The sequence below is a fragment of the Mesoplodon bidens genome (genome assembly GCF_964165515.1).
Source record: "Mesoplodon bidens genome assembly, chromosome: 17".
NCBI classification, from domain to species: domain Eukaryota; kingdom Metazoa; phylum Chordata; class Mammalia; order Artiodactyla; family Ziphiidae; genus Mesoplodon; species Mesoplodon bidens.
Window position 1 is genome coordinate 13,382,157 of NC_138174.1, and position 19,746 is coordinate 13,401,902.

A 19,746-nucleotide genomic window follows, 5' to 3' on the forward strand; every position below is an offset into this window, starting at 1 on the left:
GGTTCATACTGACAACCTAACACTCACTTGTCAGTCTGGAGCTGAGACCACGCTGTGTTTGGACTTAACGATGGATCTGTACAGTCTATATTGGGAAGATGGCATCTTCCTCATCCACTTCTGAATCCCTTTTGCACAGAATAAAACTACAATGTATATTTTTTCAGAAAAGACAATAGTGCACATCTCAGGGTAAACAAGGTCTGATTTGGATCATACGAACACAACTAGCAGATATATTAATCAGATGCTGAATGATACTGATGAAAAATTCAGAGATAATATCTCATAGGTAGGTTCGGGTGACGACTTAAGTTATATGAACTTGTTGCTATAGTGTTGGGCACATCTGTAGAACAACATTAAGGAAATATTTCAGGCCTTAGGCAATTTTAGCAATAACAGTTATAACTAACACAAACAGCAGTGAGAGATGACACTTTCCCAAACTTGTATAATGGATTTCGAATGGAGAAATGAAGATTACTCAGAAAACCACAGGCCTGAAAAAAAATCTCACCTCAGTGACAAAGAGGTCAAATTGCTACTGCATGATATTGCCTCTATTTTTTGTTGAGTTAATAGTGTCTTTGTTATTCAATAAGAAAGAGCTATTAGTTGGAACTTAATTACAATTGATTTGAGCCACATTAATATGGTTTTATTTAGAATTTATTATTTTATACAAAATAGCTTTAAAATGATTGTTTAAAATGGTTGTTCTAATGTCACAGACTTGGTCATTTTGCAAGAATAATGTTACTCCTGAGCTAATAAAAAAAACCAGGTTAAACATTCCAAAACTCCTTTGCAGTCGCTATATTCATCTCTCTGTGGGTATAATTATGTATCTATACTATAACATATAAGTATAATTCTTTCTTTTAAACATTTTGACTCAATTTTTCGGCATTAAATTCAAAATATAAAAGAAGTACTTGTGTTTCTGACTATGATAGAATGGCATGTAGTGGACTAACATTCCTTCTGATAACGTTTAGAAAAGCTGGGTGAATAAGAACAAACAAGCAAATAAACAAATCTCTGTCTAAAGAAAATTTCCAATTATTATACTAAGTAAAGCAAGTCAGAGAAAGACAAATATCATATGATATCACTTATATGTGGACTCTAAAAAATGATACAAATGAACTTATTTACAAAACAGAAACAGACTCACAGACTTAGAAAACAAACTTATGGTTACCAAAGTGGAAAGTTGGGCAGTGAGGGACAAAGTAGGAGGTTGGGATTAACATATACACACTGCTACATATAAGATAGGTAATCAATAAGAACCTAGTGAATAGCACAAGGGACTCTACTCAGTACTCTGTAATAACCTATATTGGAAAAGAATCTAAAAAAGAATGGATATATGTATATGTATAACTGAATCACTTTGCTGTTTACCTGAAACTAACACAGCATTGTAAATCAACTGTACTCCAATATAAAATAATTTTTTTAAAAAAAATCAACTTAGAGCTGAGTAGGACTTGAGGAGCCAATATCTCAGTTAGGGAGAAACCACAGAGAGATGACCTGACCTTCTACAAACCACATTTCCCCTCAATGCATCTGCCAAGGCAAATACAAGTTTCTCATGTCCTGGTAAGAAGGGAGACAGATGGAAGTGAGTCTCACACTCAGCAGCAATTTTCTCAAAGCATTTGTTAAAACCTTAAGCTTCGCAGGAAAATAAGTAAGACACTTATCAGAAAGCTGCTGAAATTTAGAGTATTCATCAATCTTGCAAAAATGCAGAGGAAAAATTCATATTCAGGAACCTTCAAGGAGAAGTGTTCTATTAAATAGCCAAGGTTCTCAGACCCTAGGGTCTTATAACATATCAACGGGGTCAACCAGGGGTTTATGGGCTTGCAAAGTCTGAAATTAGCCTCTCATCAGCTTAGGTTCTAGTTGGATTAAGATGTTTACTCCCATTTTAACTGCCTTCCAGAGGATAGATAAAGCTATTAAAAATATCCAGATTACAGCACAGAGAGCAAAAATGTATGGAAATACATTAAAAGAAGAATTAAAAGAATACTAGAAATATGACACAGACTAAAAAGGAAAAAAAATGTGTAACTGGAGGTGTTAAGGGGGAAAAAAGGTAGGTGCAAAACTACCTCTGAAGAGATAATGACCAAGAATTTTCCAAAACTGATATCAAGCCATATTTAAGAAATGTTCCAAACGCCAAGCAGCAGAAATCCAAAGAGATCACTTCGGTACATGATTGTAAAACTACTGAAAACAAAAGACTAAAAGAAAACATAAAAGCAACCAAAAACAAAGAACACGTTGCCCTCAAAGGAGCCACAATCAAACTGATGGCTGACGTTTCAGCAGAAATGATAGAAGTCAAAAGTCAATTGAGTGGCATAAGGTACTGGAAGAAAATCATTTTTACTCTAGAATACTATAACCAATGGAAATAGCTTTAAAAGTGAGATCAAATAAAAACATTTTCAATCAAACAAAAACTGAGAAAAATTATTGCCAACATACTGACACTAAACATGCTGAAGAGAACTCTTGGTTGCCCACAGAGGCATGGCGGTGCTACAAGGAACAGAGGGCATCTAAAGACAGCAGGTGTAGCACCTGCAATTATAAAAATAAAAAAGAAAACCAAAATTAAAAAATAAAACAGGTTTATAATTGTTCTTGAAAAAAAATTTAAAAATTAAATCTATCCAGCTCAGCCCACCCCTCCACCAAATGCATGCATGTCAGCGTGTATAAAATTTTATTTTTTAAATGATCAATATACTGTCCCTCAAGTTTATTTCTACTTTCTTCTCTGATAAGAAAGACGACTATAGCTCATCAACAGTCAGGTAAATGTTTTGCATTGGTTGGTCTTACACATATATGTCAAATAACTGGCAAACACTTTCAAAGTACTGCTGTGAATTTTAAGAAGATAAACTGAAAGTATTTGCTGCATGAATTAATATTAAAGGGTTAAACTCTTTTTAAAATGAATGAGTAGTTATGATTAATACATCAGTAGTATATCTTAAGTATTTTGTTATTTCAGACAAGACATTTAAAATATTCATATAGATCTTTATAGTGAATTCATATAATATTTATCCTTATGATTACGGTCAGCATTTATTTTAGTGTAAAACACAAAAATGGTCAGAAATCCCAGCACCATCATGTAATGACTTTCCCCTCATAATGGAGCAGATCTTACAACTGACCATTTTTCTTAAACACAATGGTTCAGTCGTGCCCCTTGTATACCAAGAAAGAACGTAACAATGTGAAATTTCCTTTCTTAAAATCCTTTGCTTAAGCCCTTCTTGATATGAAATTTTCTTAAATATATTAGAAAGAAACTTTTATCTCTAACCTAAAGAAAAGAAACTAACAAGAGTATTTTATCAGAAGTCACGATTCATTAGAGGTTGCAATTAAATGTCACCATGAGCACAGAACCTAACCACAATTTTATAAATGCTCAGAGAAATAAATGTTCATTACACTTGCCATCTACATATGGAAGTACCCTGATCTGGTAGAGGCAGCAGGGAATGTTGGTTCCTATACGGCCATTTCTCTGTCATCAGCCTCCAGTCCATGAGGTAGCAGCCTTAAACACAGGACCAATTAGACAATTGAAGATGCTCATCTGTAGATATGAGGACAGAGTGCAAGCAGTAGATATTATTGAATGCTGCACTGGAAATGAACCGAAGGGTATATGAAACCCTTTGAGCAGTCACTGTCTTTGTTATACCTGTACATCCATTTCATTATGATTCAAATCTAAATAAATTCTGGAAGACTCTGAAACACTCCTAAAAGCTATTGAATACCAATGCATTCTATGAGCAGAGGTTATCTTCAATCACATTAAATAATTGACACATAATCCTTATATATTTTTATAGATAAGAAGATCTTGACTCATAAGATGGTAGTTCAGTTTTCAAATAACTCTCTTTAAATAAACTGAAACGAATTAAGGTTATATGGTTCAAATATACCTAAGTTATTCAACAGTGGATCATTTCAAATACTCAATTTGTTGAAAAAAATAGTGGTAATTTTAATATTTAATTGTTCCCAGTATTTCAATTATATCAATGTAATAACTAGTAAGAAAATATTTAAGAAGATTAGAAAGTTAGGTTTTAACTTCTGGTTTCAGTGATTCACTGTTAAGTACAACTGACAAAAGCAGTTTTGTTTTTGTTCTGTTTTGTTTTTTTTAGGGGCTCTGGTTTAATTCTGTTCTGCTCTGTTGTTCCTCCAACACATGTGTTTTATTAGGTATAGTTCGTTCTCTTTATTTTATTAATTTTTTTAGATGTTGGGGGTAGGAGTTTATTAATTTATTTTATTTATTTTTGCGGTGTTGGGTCTTCGTTTCTGGTTGAGGAGGGCTTTCTCTAGTTGTGGCGAGCGGGGGCCACTCTTCATCATGGTGCGCGGGCCTCTCACTATCGCGGCCTCTCTTGTTGCGGAGCACAGGCTCCAGACGCACAGGCTCAGTAGTTGTGGCTCACGGGCCTAGTCACTCCGAGGCATGTGGGATCCTCCCAGACCAGGGCTCGAACCCTTGTCCCCTGCATTAACAGGCAGATTCTCAACCACTGCACCACCAGGGAAGCGCGACAAAAGCAGTTTTTGCTCTTCAGGTTAGATTTTTTGATATTTTATATGTTAGGAAAAATTCTTTATCATAAGCACTATTATAATGAAATGTTTTTTCATTAAGTCTTCTTTTATTCATGAAAGGGCAAAATCACTTGCTGGTTCACTCTGTTCCACGAATGTGCTGGAATGCTAAATGGAAATATACGGTTCAGTTCTCTAAGTAGTTTGCACGTTACAAATCAGAATGTTAAGCTGTGAGGTTAGAATGAACCAGATAAGCAAATAAGTCTTTTCCTTCTGCCAACATTTTCTTTTTATACAGCACATACAGAGAGACATACCTTTTTTTTTAGATAGAAAGCTATTTAATATCCTACAGAGCAATAATAACCCGACTATTTGAGTGTTCTTTAAAAATATTTTTTTCTCTTTAATTGTAGAGGCTTTAGAGGCTTAGAGACAGGCACTCCGATTATTTCACATGATAACTCTCAGACAATAAAAACTTCTGGTAGAGTGGATAGTCCTAGGGATGTACTCCCCCAAACATGATTATAAAAACATGAATGTAGCTCAGTGTAGTCCCCTTTTTGTTCCCAATATTTAAGACCATGAGGTAGCTGGCCTATTTTGAGGCCTTCAATACATGCTCAGCTGTAGACAGAAGAGCTTCCTAGAAACACTAACAGTGGATACTGAGAACTCTTAGATGATTCTAGGATGGGTTCATCCATCTAAGACTATCTTGAGCCAAAGTTTTTTATGTACCAAGGCAAAGGGATAAGGGGGTGAGGATCCAAGTCAAGATACCCCCAGCTCTAAAACTGCCTTCTTCTCTTAGGTTTGCTTCATTGGTTCAAAGGGCCATTGGGCAACATGTGGCTGTATCACCATAAATCCATCAAGACTTTGGAAACAATTTATCTCCTAAAATACATCACCTTTGAATGGTAAGTCAGTAATATCTATATATAAAAGGAAAGCACCATCTTTAACAGTGTCAATAATACTATTTCAATTTAACATAAATTTCTGGTTGGAAACTCTAAGCCCTACCCTTATAGAAAACAATAATTGGAGGCAAGGAAGATGCATTTGGATTTCTTCCAACATGACCTGATGTTACTTTTTTTTAATTCCAAATATAGACTATATTTATTTCAGCATGACTTGTTATTTTCCTAATAAGTTTTCTATTTCCATGAGAAGAGATCAGGTGACAATAAAACAGCAAAACATCTACAAGATAACAGGGGACACTAGAACATATTAAGAGGCTTATGAGAATCTTTTTTGGAAATCTTAAACAAAAAGGTAATATGTGCCTCTCTGTATGCTCAGCATCTAGTAGAGTGATTGCCATGCATTAAATAAGTCCTTCATGAAGCATTTTATATGTGTGTATATGTATCATATATGTATATAATATTTTAAAAAATCATTTGGTAAGATTTGAGCATTTGCTTAAAAAAAGACTTTTGAATTAGATGAACTTCCAAGTCATTCATTACATATCTAACCTTTCTACAGGGAGACTAATACATTGGCAAAAAACTTCCTTTGTCTTTTATAGGCTACTTTATCCTCTTTGCTAATAATTTTTATCTCCCTGTCTCTGATAATTACTCTGTAAGCATCATCTTAAGAACTCATCCCCAGGAGCAATCTCCCACTCTGTATCATTCTGTACTACTTATATAGCATTATATATAGCTATATGTACAGGTTCACATATATATGTATATAGTACATATATATGTATATATATATACAGTACATACAGATGGAGATATATATATAATTTATGCTTAATTAATGAATTTAAATGCAGGTTTTAAGGGCTGGTATATGTTTAAATGCAAATATATATATATATTTCTACACAGTTAAACGAATCCCAACATTGCTTGTCAAACTACAACTATCACAGAAGAGAATTCATTTAAAGTGTAGCCTTCAATGTGATCTTCAGGGTATACAGCCTAAAGATTTTATGTAAAGAGATCTTTACATAAAATGATACCCATGCTTCACAAACAGTAAGGATGATTATATATAAAGCATGATGGATTCTCCATCCTTCACTCAATGTACACTATGCATCACGGCTGTCCTTTCATCCTTCCATCATATTTGGGAGGATTCATATTGGTATGTGACCAGTTCCTTGAAAGAACAGCATATTAAAATGCAGAGGTTGAGCATAGCAGTTGACAACAATCACCCATGCATTCATTTATTCCATTCACCCATTCAAAAAGCATATGTTGAACACTAATTATCCTAATTCTGTGAAAATGAAAATTACGATCCAATGAGCTATGAACTATGATCCTGGTATGCACAGGGTACTAGCTTACACAATTGTGTTGTTTCTCCACTATCGTTTAGAGGTAAAATATATTAAAAGTGTAGCAAAGTACCTGAACACTGTTCATAAACTTTCATTTGTAAGAATTTTACTCTTAATGAAGCAGAATAAAAAGACTAAAAATACACCAACCACCCTCCCAGAAATAAAAACTCATGCCACCCACAGTTGGACATCATATACTGTCAAGGTTTTGACAAGAATTTTTAGCTTAATTTATCAAATCTAATCACACCAAAGACGTCTCTGACTTTCTTTAGTTCAGTAGATATTCCTGAGAAATACTTGTTTTGTCCTCTTTCTACTCTAATCACACTTTTCTTGGTGTAATAGAACTAAAACTCGCTCCTAAGAATTTCAGCACAGCACCACTTAAACTACAGCACATTGATAATATAATTGGTTATATAAATCCTGTGAAAATGAGCATTATAGTTGACTGAAAGTTATGTCCATTGAATAATCGACATAAAAGTTGACTGAAAGTTATGTCCATTGAATAATGGTGGGTTATGTTTATAACATAGGAAGTAATATGGTACTCACTGTATCCCATAAGTGCAAAGTTATCATTATAATGGCTTCATTAGTTAAATAAATATGCTCACAATTATATGATCGCAATGGAATTATAAAACTGAAATAAATTAAGTATGCTTAATTGCAAAAGCATAATATTTTCGACAGTCAAAGTCACTTAAAAACTCACACATTTTTTGAGCATTCTCTGGGTTCCTTAAAGGAGTTTACTGTCTAGTTCAGGAGATATACCTCTACCCATCTGCAAGGCAGAATATAACAAGGGTTTTGCTTGTGTTTATATGCGTGACACCTGGAGACATAAAGGAAACTTTCAAGGAGACAGTGATATTGAGCCAGGTTTTGGTGCCTGGAGAACATTTTGTCAGGAAGCAATAAGGGAAAAGTTATTCTGTACAGAGGGAGCTTTGCCAGCAAAGGCAAAGATGAAGATCTAATTTGTGTGTCACTCATCTATTTATTCAATTATTCATTTACTACTATTCAAGCAATATCTACTGAATGGATATCACTTCAGTGCTAGTTTTTGTAATGGTATGACATATATTCAAAAAAGTTATTTCCTCAATTTCGACATCAATAGGTTTTTGGATTTAAGCACTCTGGTTTTAAATTCAGGTGTAGGTTTTAAAAAAAAAACCCATGGCAAGTTTGTTAAAATGTGCCACCAGCTGACAGATATCTTCTGGGATGCATGAAAGAGCGTTCCCCTCATTAAATACCAAGGAACATGCAAAATAATTAGGAAATTAAAATGAAGACAAAACAAACACTTGTCTAGAAATTTCATATAACACTAATAAGATGCAATATAAACCTGTCTTAACATGACTGTGTTTTGTACAAAGACATTTTATCAACAGCCTGCAGATATTCTAAAGTTTTGAATGACAATTTTTTATTTAGAAATTATAATCTCATGACTATGTAAAAATGTATTACCTTGAATGCTATCCATGAAAATAAGCCTTTTTTTCTTTCCACATATGTTACATTTAGATTCGAGAGTAAGAAAGGAAATAATTTTAAGAAACTAGCTTGAGCTGAGTAGCTCATCTCCTGCTCTGCTTCAAAACCCATGGAGCTTTAGTTAAGAGCATTGTTTCAAATTCTAGCCTCATGATGGGGTCTGGCCTCGTAATTATGTCCCAGTGTTATAACATTTGAAAAATTAAAGCAATAAATGACTGCAAGAATACAATGAATTTATGGATCTTGTTAAAAGATTACTAACTTTATTTTGGAGACCATAAGAATCAAGTAAAAAGAGTATTGGCTTTAGAATCAAGTAGACATGGGTTCCAATCCTGACTCTACCATAAAGCAGCTTTGTGATTTAAAAAAATTTTTTTTTTAGTAATTTAGTCTTTTTACATTGGTTAAAAGGTAGTAATAATACCTTAGTGTTAGGGTAGATGTGAAGATAAATGAGAGAGAAAAAATTTTTTTCTAAGTTTCTGGCATAGCTCCTGGCATACCTTAAGTACCCATAAATAATGGCCCCCTCTCTTATTTCTCCTTTCCTTTTTTCATAATAGTTCCTGTTTTCCTGTCTTAAGTAAAATTTACTCTTGATAATATTTGTTCAAGGAATGACTTATGGTAACTTTTTCAACATATTTCAAAAACCTAGCAAACTACAGGCAGAGTGTAACGAATGCATATCTGATTCATTACATTTCACTTGCCATTTCTCAAAAAGAATGCAGTGTGCTAGATAAAGCCATCAAGGCATGTTTTTTTTTTTTTTTTTTTTTTTTTTTTTTTGTTGCTATACGCGGGCCTCTCACTGTTGTGGCCCCTCCCGTTGCAGAGCACAGGCTCCGTATGCGCAGGCTTAGCGGCCATGGCTCACGGGCCCAGCCGCTCCATGGCATATGGGATCTTCCCGGACCGGGGCACGAACCCGTGTCCCCTGCATCGGCAGGCGGACTCTCAACCACTGCGCCACCAGGGAAGCCCAAGGCATGTTTTTAAATTAACGTTTTACTTAACATTTCTAATTTTATGAATAAAACTGTGCCCATGTGTCATCTGTTGCTTCTCAAGAAGCCGTTACTCAGTGACACCGCTGTGTTTCAAAGGGAACATTTTTATAAGGGCTGACAAAACATACACTAATATTAATGGGATATCAGTTAAAAGAAAAGATCAAGTACTGAAACTATTGTCTCTCTTTTATAACCTGTTTAAGTGAAACTGAACTTTCAGAGGGATCACTGAGATTTTTTTAAATTTTAAGTATATCTACATTTACTGAATAGTTCATGGAACAATGTAGTTTTAAATTGATGCATTTCCAATGCATGTGTCTTTAATTTTCAGTTTCACAAATGAAGAGCTTCTTCTCCTAAATGTATTTTTTCATCGTAGCATATTTTGGTAGTACTAATGTTTTCAGAGATCAGGTCTTCATTTGTACTGATTAAAAAGATACAGCTATGATATTACATCCCTAACCAAAATATTCTCAAATCTCTTAAAATATTAAGGTCTCAATGCATCTTGGAGGATTAGAACTAGAAAACATAAGGAGAGGAAAGATAGTTCTAAATCAGTTTTTCATCACAACTAGATAGAAGCAAATGTCCAATTTAAGTTGGGTTGAATTAACAAGTTTTAATGTTTATTTGGTATGAGTATGTGTTGTGCGGCATGATGAAGCATAAATTAGGTGAAAAGACAAGGTTTTTGTTTTGAGCTGTCTCTTCATCATTTTTAATAAGAACCAAAATGCTAATGGTGGGTTTTCCATAGACATTAAAGAGGTGAGTAACATTAGTTTCAGTTTGGCCCAGACAATACAACGTGGGAGGAAAAGATGCACATTAGAATCTGATCTCATAAAATGTTCAGCAATTATGATTTTGAAAAAAGAAAAGTTAATAGTTTATTATATTTCCCTTCATCTAGCTTGTTTTTAAAAAGAAACCAAGCATATTTTCATAAGAAAATATTCAGTCCACAGTTTTACTTTCCTAGCTAGTGTTTAGCATTTCTTCTGTATCTTTATTTACAAAATCCTTTGTCTCTTGGAGCACTGATATTCACAATATTAACTACTAAACAAAAGTGTGCATGTCTTTATTTTTGTTCCAATATATGAATTAATTAGAAAAGGCAGATTGTCAGTTTTCAGTTGCTAAATATAATGTCGATAATCTGAATTGCCATAAATTATCCTGACAATTAAACACGCAGGCATAAAATTATGACAATATTTTCTACAATATATTTGTGAAAGTATTTTCAACTCAGTGGGGTTAATCAGTGCATCCCTAGAGGTTATTATTATACTTCAATAGAAATTTATCACATTTATAATAGGGTTTAAGTTTAAAAGTTTAAAATGTATGTACTGAACACAATATTCAAATTCCCCTAATCAGAAAGAATAAAAGCAATGTCTGGTGTTTCCTACGTATATAAAGTATGTGTTAATAAAGTCTATCTTATGTGGAAAGTTATTTGCTCTCTTACCATTTTAAGAATCAAAGTGGCCATAAAATTCATATAGAACTTTGATTTTCTCAAGGTTTTCTCTTTGCATTTTGAACTTGACTTTACAGGAATAACTGCCACAGAAAAATAAATAATGTAAAAATTACAAAATATTAAAGCTTATAAGTAATGGAAAATTTATTCCACCTCTTATATCTGTGATAATGACCATTAAGCAAGTAAATTGAAACTTACTTTTCAAAAACCAAGATTTTCAGAGTTAATATTTGACAGGATTTACTAAAGAGACATGTTTCTTTTACCTGTTGAGCTGAGATAGATTATGCTTTGAAGGATGCCCATGTTCCTTTAAGCTCTTAACTAAGTGGAAGAACTTTTCTAAATTTGCAATTACAAATCTTCTTGCTATGCCTTAAACTGTCTGCCTACCTAACTATATATTCATTCACTCAATGAATATTAAGTACATCTTATGTATCAATTTCATTAACCTGTTAGCACTTCTCTTTGTGTGTAACTTTCTTGACACTTCACTCCACAATGGCAAGCTTAGCAGGGTAGCTGAGCTCTGATCAGCTCTACTGAAAGGGTCTCCAGCTCTGTGGTCTCATTCATGAACAATGAAAATGCTTGCTTTCTTTCTACCTGTACTAACCGTCCATTAATTCAAGACATTTGCATAAAATACTTTGATAAAGCCAATTTAACTTCTACCGACACACTGATTTGCATTAACTGCATTAATTTATAAATACAGTTTTTAAAGTGCATCTTTAGCAATATCTTACTAAATTTTGATTCTAATATTCGAACTGCTAGTTATCCCTTTATCTTATTGATTCTTTGCCTTCCATACTTAAAAGAGAGGTGTTTCTTGGTCTACTGTCCGGATGAACAGAAGTAAGTATTACAAATCTAAGTTTAAATAGCCAACCATAACACAGTGATGACGATTTCAATGTTTTAACATATCCACCCACTCTTACTCTCCCTAATTCAGAATTAAAAAAAAAAAAACACAACAAACATAACAAACTCTAGCTAACCTTTTCTCTTAAAGAATTTGTGATACGTTTTGTGCAGCAATTACTGTAATAGGAAATCCAGAAAGTATATGAGAACGGAATTTTTTTTTCAGTGTTACAAGTCTGTTTTAAATTTCCTTTTAATAAAACAAGTAAACCTTGCTTCTGTCTCCCCCTGCTCCTTTGGCTTGGTGCTCACTCAGAGTAAGCGACCTGCTGCATTTGTCCCCTGTGGATATTAACTACGAAGGGCCACCCTAAGAAACCGTATGAACAGGATTACACCATAGTGGATACAGCATGGTGAATACAGACAAGACACGGAGCTCCCTTGTCTCAATCTCTCCCAACCGTCCATCCCTTTCCAGTATTCTCTAGTTACCTCATCACAAAAGGCAGCTGAGTTCTCAGCTAGAACAACAAGTTGTGCAGCAAATCTCAGTGATTCAGCCAAGTAGCAAACAGGGTCATTGGCTTAGTTGGAATTTCAGTTGCCAAGCAAACTAGGAATCCCTAGCCTGGGTCCAGCGACACGGATAAGTGTTTCTGTTTTTTTGATAGAGAATGAAAATGACGCAGAGTATAATTGATCGACAGGATACTGATCACTATCCTTTCTTCATTACCCCAGTTTAGGTACCAGAATCTAAGGGCTCACTTATATATGCCCAGGGGCCACCAAGATCTCCATTTTCCCTAAATGCATAAAAGGCTAAAAACAGCCTTCTTTCCCAGCTCCATATCGTGGCTGCTGCTGCTTTGAGTACCATATAAGTCACACTGGGGGTTCACTCTTTGCCCTCTCCCCTGCTTTAAAGCCGGCTGCGGTGAAAGGCTGAGAACTCCAGCTCAGCACGGGTCCATCACAGAAAAAGCTTCACGGACCCAGTCCCAAGCCTTAAAGAGAAACTGTGCAGCCGGAGCCTCTTAAACTCATAACCCCCCAGGGACGTCCGCTTCCCAAGGGAGAGCCGGCTTCCCAAGCAGCTTGAGAAACTTAACCGAGATCCCAGAAAGCAGGCGAGGTATAGCTCGGGTCAAATGGAGCTCTGAGGCGACAGCCTCTTTACCTGCAAAGTTGCAATCTTCTGGCTGAAGAGGGATCGAGTCAAGGTCGGCGGTGCGGGTGCTTGGCCGGGTGAGAGCACGCCCGGCAAATTCCAACGGGATTTCCTTAGTCTCCGCCGAGTTTTGGAGCATTCCAAGGAAAACGCACGAAGCTGGAGCCCACGCAGCTGGCACCGAACTGGGCGGAGTGAGGATGCTCTGAGAGTGATGCCATGGGAGGCGGGGGAGGGGAGGCCCTGGAGGGGGAGGTGAGCTCCCGGGGAAGAGAACCTCGCCCACCCTCGCCCTTACGGACCCCTCCGGATAAAGTTAGCGTTCCCACGGCTGTCAGACGATGAACCCGAAGGAAGGCACCCCTCCCTCCATCTCCGGCGGCTGCCTGACTCGGGGTCCGCACAGACCGGGTTCGGAGGGGACCACTCGTGAAGATGCGCGTCCCACGCACCGCTCTGCCTGGCGGTGGATGGGACCCGCGCGAGGGCAGGACCCCGGCTCGGCTGCCCAGGAATACCCTCCGCCTCCCGGGGCCAAATGTTTGGGCTGAACCAAGTGTTTGGGGGCAGGCGAGCTCACCACAAACCAGCGGTCATCCAGCCCTGTCGGTGGCCAGAACCCACCCAGTGATCCTGGAGGCGAGCCAGACACACCTCCAGGCTCCAGGAGAGCTCTGCAGGCTGCCCGACTCCAGTTCGCGTCAGGACCCGGCTTCTGAACACCCTGCTCCCACCCTAGTAAACAAGCACCCGGGCGGCAGGTCGCCTGACTTGAAAAAGTAACCGCCACCCTCACCCCGTAACTCTCAAAGCTTCTCCCACTCTGGCTCTTCTGGGGTCCCGGCACCCGCTCTCCCGTCCTCAAGGTGTCAGACTTCCCCTGCAAGATCAGGCGTCTGCGGCTTGCTACTAGTGTCAACAATGGAGACGGTCGCAATGAATAAATGACGAGGCAGCGTTCCACCCACCCTCATCCAGCTCTGTCTTTGCAACAGGCATAGGAAATCAGTAAGTTTCCAAATATTAACTAAAACCCCAAACGCGCACCAGCCTAGGAGCGCGAAGTTCGGTGGCTTCAGGTGGGATGTATTGAGAGACAGAGAAAGAGAGAGAGAGAGAGGGAGGGAGGGAGGAAGAGAGAGAGAGAGAGAGAGAGAGATGCTCCCATCAGCGTACTGAGATTTCAGGATAAAAGTTATCTTTTGGCAATCACTTTAATGGTCACACCTTAGAATTAGATCGAAGTGTTTAGAGGAAAAACACATATATCGGCCAAGTTGGCAATAACTTACTTGCTTGCCACTGCGACGCGGTGATTCCCAGCTTGTCACTCAAAGAGGCTTGGTTGGTCACGACCCAGGGACTGGAGAGTCCATTTGTGAAATAGAGAGTGGCGTCCACGCGGAATCTTAGCTAGCGATGAGCGATTACCCGACTTGACACCCTCGGGTTCTACTTGATTCCTTTTATCTTCCAAAAGCCCTGGGGTGAGCTGCTGGTCGCCCGTTGCGTCCCAGCAGATGCCTGCTCCAGCTTCGCGCTTGTGCAACAGATGAGTGGCAACCCTTTCTTCCTGTCCCAGCCACACGCGTCGTTGCACCTTCTGGGAATCAGTGCTCTGGCGACTGCTGGGAGGACCAGTTTCTTCCCAAGAAATATTCCCCCAAGGGAGTCAAGAATAGGCAGCAAGCGGGACCCCTACGCAGATTCCAAAGGGCAACATTAGAGAATTTCCTTCTTGGCTGTCTTTTATATTTTCCTCCTAAGTTCACAAGAGTTGAGGGTTTTTTGCTTGCTTGTTTTCTTTTTCTTTTTGAGTATTTACATGAGTAAAGAGGATATTGCTAGAGATCACCCCCTGGGGTGATGTGCATGCTGCTTTTTTTTAAAAAATCACTTTTCTTATTTCTAAACTTTTCTTTCTCTCTAGCTTACGGCTCTTCTCATGGGTTTATCTCAAGCCCAGGCTGGACCCCTGTTGTAAATTTCTAGGTCATCTCCTACAAATACTGAGGTACACAGAAGCAAACGTGGTTCCTATAATATCTCTCCAGAAAATTAATTAAAGGCACAAACAACAAAGGGATTCCTTTCTTTCCTCAAATCTCTCTTTTTACTTCTTTACCACAAAAGTACTTTAACATTTTTAAACAGTTTGTAAAATGTTCTATGTTAAACAATGACATTTATGAAATATGCAGGAACACGTATCTGTAGACACGGTAATGAACTTTATAATAAATACAAATCTACTTTCTGCCTAACAAGGGAGGGGGAGGGCAGTATATATGAAAATCTATTTTTTGCAATGGAGCAGTAAATATTTTTGTATTTTTTTATGAAACAACTTATATTCCCATTAATTATCAGTAATTAAAATGTTTTAATGCCTAAGAAACAAAAGTGAAGCTGACGTTTATTAAGGTAATGTTTTGTCTCAGCCTGATAAACAAAAGCCTACATATTTAAGTGTGTGTCTTTTAAAATAAACCCATAACAGAATTCCACATACTAAGATGAGTGTATGCCTTTGTAATACATTTAAATATCCATGCAAAAGAAAGTGGACCAGTGACGACACATACCCATTAAAGGCTGAGAACTTTACTTTGCAACCTTAGCCTCTGTACCAAATTATATGCCTGCTCCTGCCTCTCTCAGGATATGTTCTTTATAACAAATGCCATCTCTGTCATGATGTTGGTGAAACGCATTTTGTCAATTTCCCTAATATGGCAGTTTTTCCACAAAAAATGTGCCTGTGAATGAATCTACCATAAATACAAAACAGAAAGGAACAGGGAGGACAGCCATCTGAGTAGGCTGTGTTTCCATGGAAAGAGGAATGTTCTATTGATCCCTGAGCCTCATTTGCAACACTTGCATGTGCTTATTGATGGCTGACATCATGCCACCTGCTAAAATGATTAACGATTACAAGAAAGTTATTTGAATTCTATTTAAACAACACTGAACTGTGTATACTACAGTCATTAGCAATAGAAGGACAATTTGCTTTTGTTTAAATTTTAAAATACAAACGTGACATCATTCCACAAACTGGCATTCCACTTAAAATGCAATTCACTGAACTCACAGAAATTTACAATAAAAGGTTATATGGTTACTTGAAATTTCTTTTGAGTACCTTAGTCAGAAAAACAAGAAAGTGCTCATTTTGAAATTAGCAAGAGATAAGTTAGTGACCCCACAAATGATAGCAGTGAAACTATTCTCTACAATGCCTATTTATTCGTAGCTAAAATGTATCATGGAACTGGAATTACAATTGTTTCAGGAACTTTCAACTTCTTTCTAAAAATTATTCTTACACTTTGGAGTTGATTAGTAACGTGAAGAACTTTCTTTCAAAGCTGCTGTATCTCGGACTTAAAGGCAATCACAAAGAGAGGTTATTGGAAAAGGTATTTGGAAAATTTATTTTTTTACTATCAGGATTTTATGTGATATACATATATATGTGATTTTATATATATATATAATACTCTCTATATAATGATGCCATCATCATCATCATTACATGATAATCGCCTTTACTTACTTACCTTAGGCAAATCTGGGAAATAAGTTAGCATCGTCTTTGAAGCCCAAGTGACCTTTCTGCCTATGTGACCAGGAGTCTCCATGATTTGGCACTAGGTTCACCCAAGGCCCTTCACTGAAGGGTCTGATCAGTTTGCCTAGTAGACTGTAACCCCTGCTCCAGGTTTTTGCATCTTCCAGTTGTAACAAGGCTTTGATCCAACCAGCATAGACCATGCTATCATCATAACTGTTTACCCATCTTTAAAAAAAAGTTATTTTCTATGTTTCCAAGTTTTCTTCAAAAACATTCATTTTAATGGATTACTATACATTTGCATGAAATACTCAAGTATTTCTCAAGTCTGGAATGTATGGTTTGTTTTTATAGTATTATTCCTTATTCTGAGACTTTGATGAAAACCTTTGTACACGTACTTTTCTCTACACATCCAATTATGTCCTCAGAGTAGATTTTTAGAAATAGAGCCACTGTATCAAAATGCAGGAATATCTTAAAGCTCATGATAGATGTTATATATGATTTATTCAGCCCTCATCAACACGGGGTTTAGGTAGTCTTTTTTTTTTCCCTCTTTTCTTTCTGTATTTTTGCTGACTTCCTAGTTTTTAAAAATGACACCCCAGTGTAATGAGTTATATTATTAGACAATGTGAATTTCTATATATTATGCTTTTCTATTTGTTTTTTTTTCTTGTGAGTTTATATATCTTTTTAATACTTATAGGGGTTTTAAGGTTTTTTTCCCCCATTTGATTTGTAATAGATTACCACATGTATAGTAGATATTTCTCATTTTTACTTATTGCTAACATCTTGGATAATGTTATATTTTAAAAACGGTTTAATTCTTATATACTTTTAACTGTCACATTTTTTCCTGAATAATTTCTTTTAGTACTTTAATTATTCCTAAAGCCTTTTCCCTTCCCATGTTCACCGATTTTTTGAACATTTTTTAAAATAATTTTATTTTTTATGGAGCTGCTTAGTCATTAATTTTATGGACTCTAGACTCATGCTGCCTATGTTTGAAATCCTAGTCCCAACATTCATTCAACAAATATTTATGGAGTCTGTATTAAGGGTGAAGCACTGTGCTGGGTGCTTAGCATACATCTGTGAATGAAACAGATAAGATCATGCCCATGCACAACTTATACTTTAGGGAAGACAAACAAAAAATAGTAAGTATATTCAATAAATTATATGTGATATTAGAGAGGGATTAAAAGAGTGAAATATGGGGGTTAGAAGTGCTGGTGGGGGCAGATGGTGATGGTGGGTCACAATTTTAGACACATTGTCAGGATAGCCTTCATTATTATGGAGACATTTGAGCAAAGACTTGAAGGTTGGAGAGCTGGCTATGGGGATTCACTGGGGAGCAATCTTCAGGTAGAGGAGTAACCTGATCTGATATACGTTGTAAGGGATTATTCTGGCTGCTTCAGTGAGAATAGACTAGAAAAACAAGGGTGGGAACAGGGAGACCACTTAGGAGATGAAATAAACTAGGAAATAGGGTGTGGACCAACTTAGATCCACTCGCATTTTCCAAAATGCTTGTGTGCAGGATGTAAGAAGAGTTAAGGATGGCTCTGAGATTTTTTTTTTTTTTTTTTTTTTTTCTTTTTGCGGTATGTGGGCCTCTCACTGCTGTGGCCTCTCCCGTTGCGGAGCACAGGCTCTAGACGCGCAGGCCCAGCGGCCATGGCTCACGGGCCCAGCCGCTCCGCGGCATGTGGGATCCTCCCAGACCGGGGCACGAACCCGTATCCCCTGCATCGGCAGGCGGACTCTCAACCACTGCGCCACCAGGGAGGCCCGGCTCTGAGATTTTTGACTAGAGTAACTAGATGACTCTAAGTAAATAAGGTTCTGAGATGGAGATGATAGAGGATGGTATATGTTATTTTTTTAGAAAGAAGATTAGGAATTTGCTTGTGGACATGTTAAGTCTGAGATGGCTATTGGAACAGATAAGCTGTGCGACCTTGGACAGTGTTACTTAACCTCTCTCCACGCTGGTTTTCTTACCTGTGAAAGAGTGAAATCATTGTTCCTACCTCATAGGAACTTGTTATGAGGACCAAAGCATTTTTATATGTAAAGCAGTTATGACAATTATCAACACAGTGTATACAATATGTAGATTTTGTCTATTCATTTTATTACATTGAATTCTAACGTATATGGGAATTATTTTAGCATGCATTATTTAGTGAAGATCTAATGTTTCTCTTTGACAAAATAGGGAACCAGAACTATTTACTATAACTGGCAATTCATGGACGACTTCTTTCTTTCCACACTGATTGATAATGTCACCTTTATTATAAACCAGATTCTTTTGCCAATGCCTCTTTCTGAGCTATCTACTCTTCTACTGATATCTCCATTTTTATGAATTAGCCCTACATTTCCTTTTTTCTCCTTCCCTATCCTTTTTGGGGTTGGTCAATTACTGAATATCACAGCTGGAAGGATGGTGGTGGTTAGTTCCTCCATCAGTTCCCAATGTCCAGATGGGTACGGCCAGTGAAAGCCATAATTGTCTGGATGACATGAACTAATACCAATACCTGTAAAATGATGGTAACAGGGTTGAGCACATATACAGGCTCAATAATTGTTAACTGATGTCAGCATTATCAGTATCCATCAATGAATGAGGCTCTGCTGCCCCTGAGATGGAATAATTGTTTACCCTCCTACCCTCAGCCTAGCACTCCATCACATATGGTACGTAGCAGACTCCCATCCCAAGTGCACACCTTATCCCAGAACTTCTGTGTTCTCCACCCTAACCTGGAAACATTTTCACGGCGTACAGTTCACCTTCATTAACTACTCTTGTAACAGAGAAGAACAAACCTGACTCCATATTGGATCCATTCCTTTAGCTCTAACCCTTGTGCTCTGTTGCCTGTCTCAGTCATGCTGGCTCTGCACCTTTGTGAAAGAATGTTGCCCATAGCCTGAAATATACATGATAGCCCATTCTCAAGGCTCTGCTTCCCACTCTTGATCTTTAAAGTTATAACACCTTCCCATTCATAGAGAGATGAAAAGTACATAACAGAAAACAATCTGTGT

General features: G+C 37.1%; 1 protein-coding gene across 1 annotated transcript in view; it reads right to left on the bottom strand.

The window, feature by feature from the left end:
- The window catches only part of TRPC4 (transient receptor potential cation channel subfamily C member 4), a gene marked incomplete at its 3' end in the record, with an annotated part of 152,230 nt that extends 137,777 nt beyond the window's left edge, over nucleotides 1–14,453 (bottom strand). The window contains exon 1 of the mRNA XM_081214764.1: nucleotides 14,375–14,453. The remainder of the gene's footprint in view (nucleotides 1–14,374) is intronic.
- Between the last annotated feature and the right edge of the window lie 5,293 nt (nucleotides 14,454–19,746).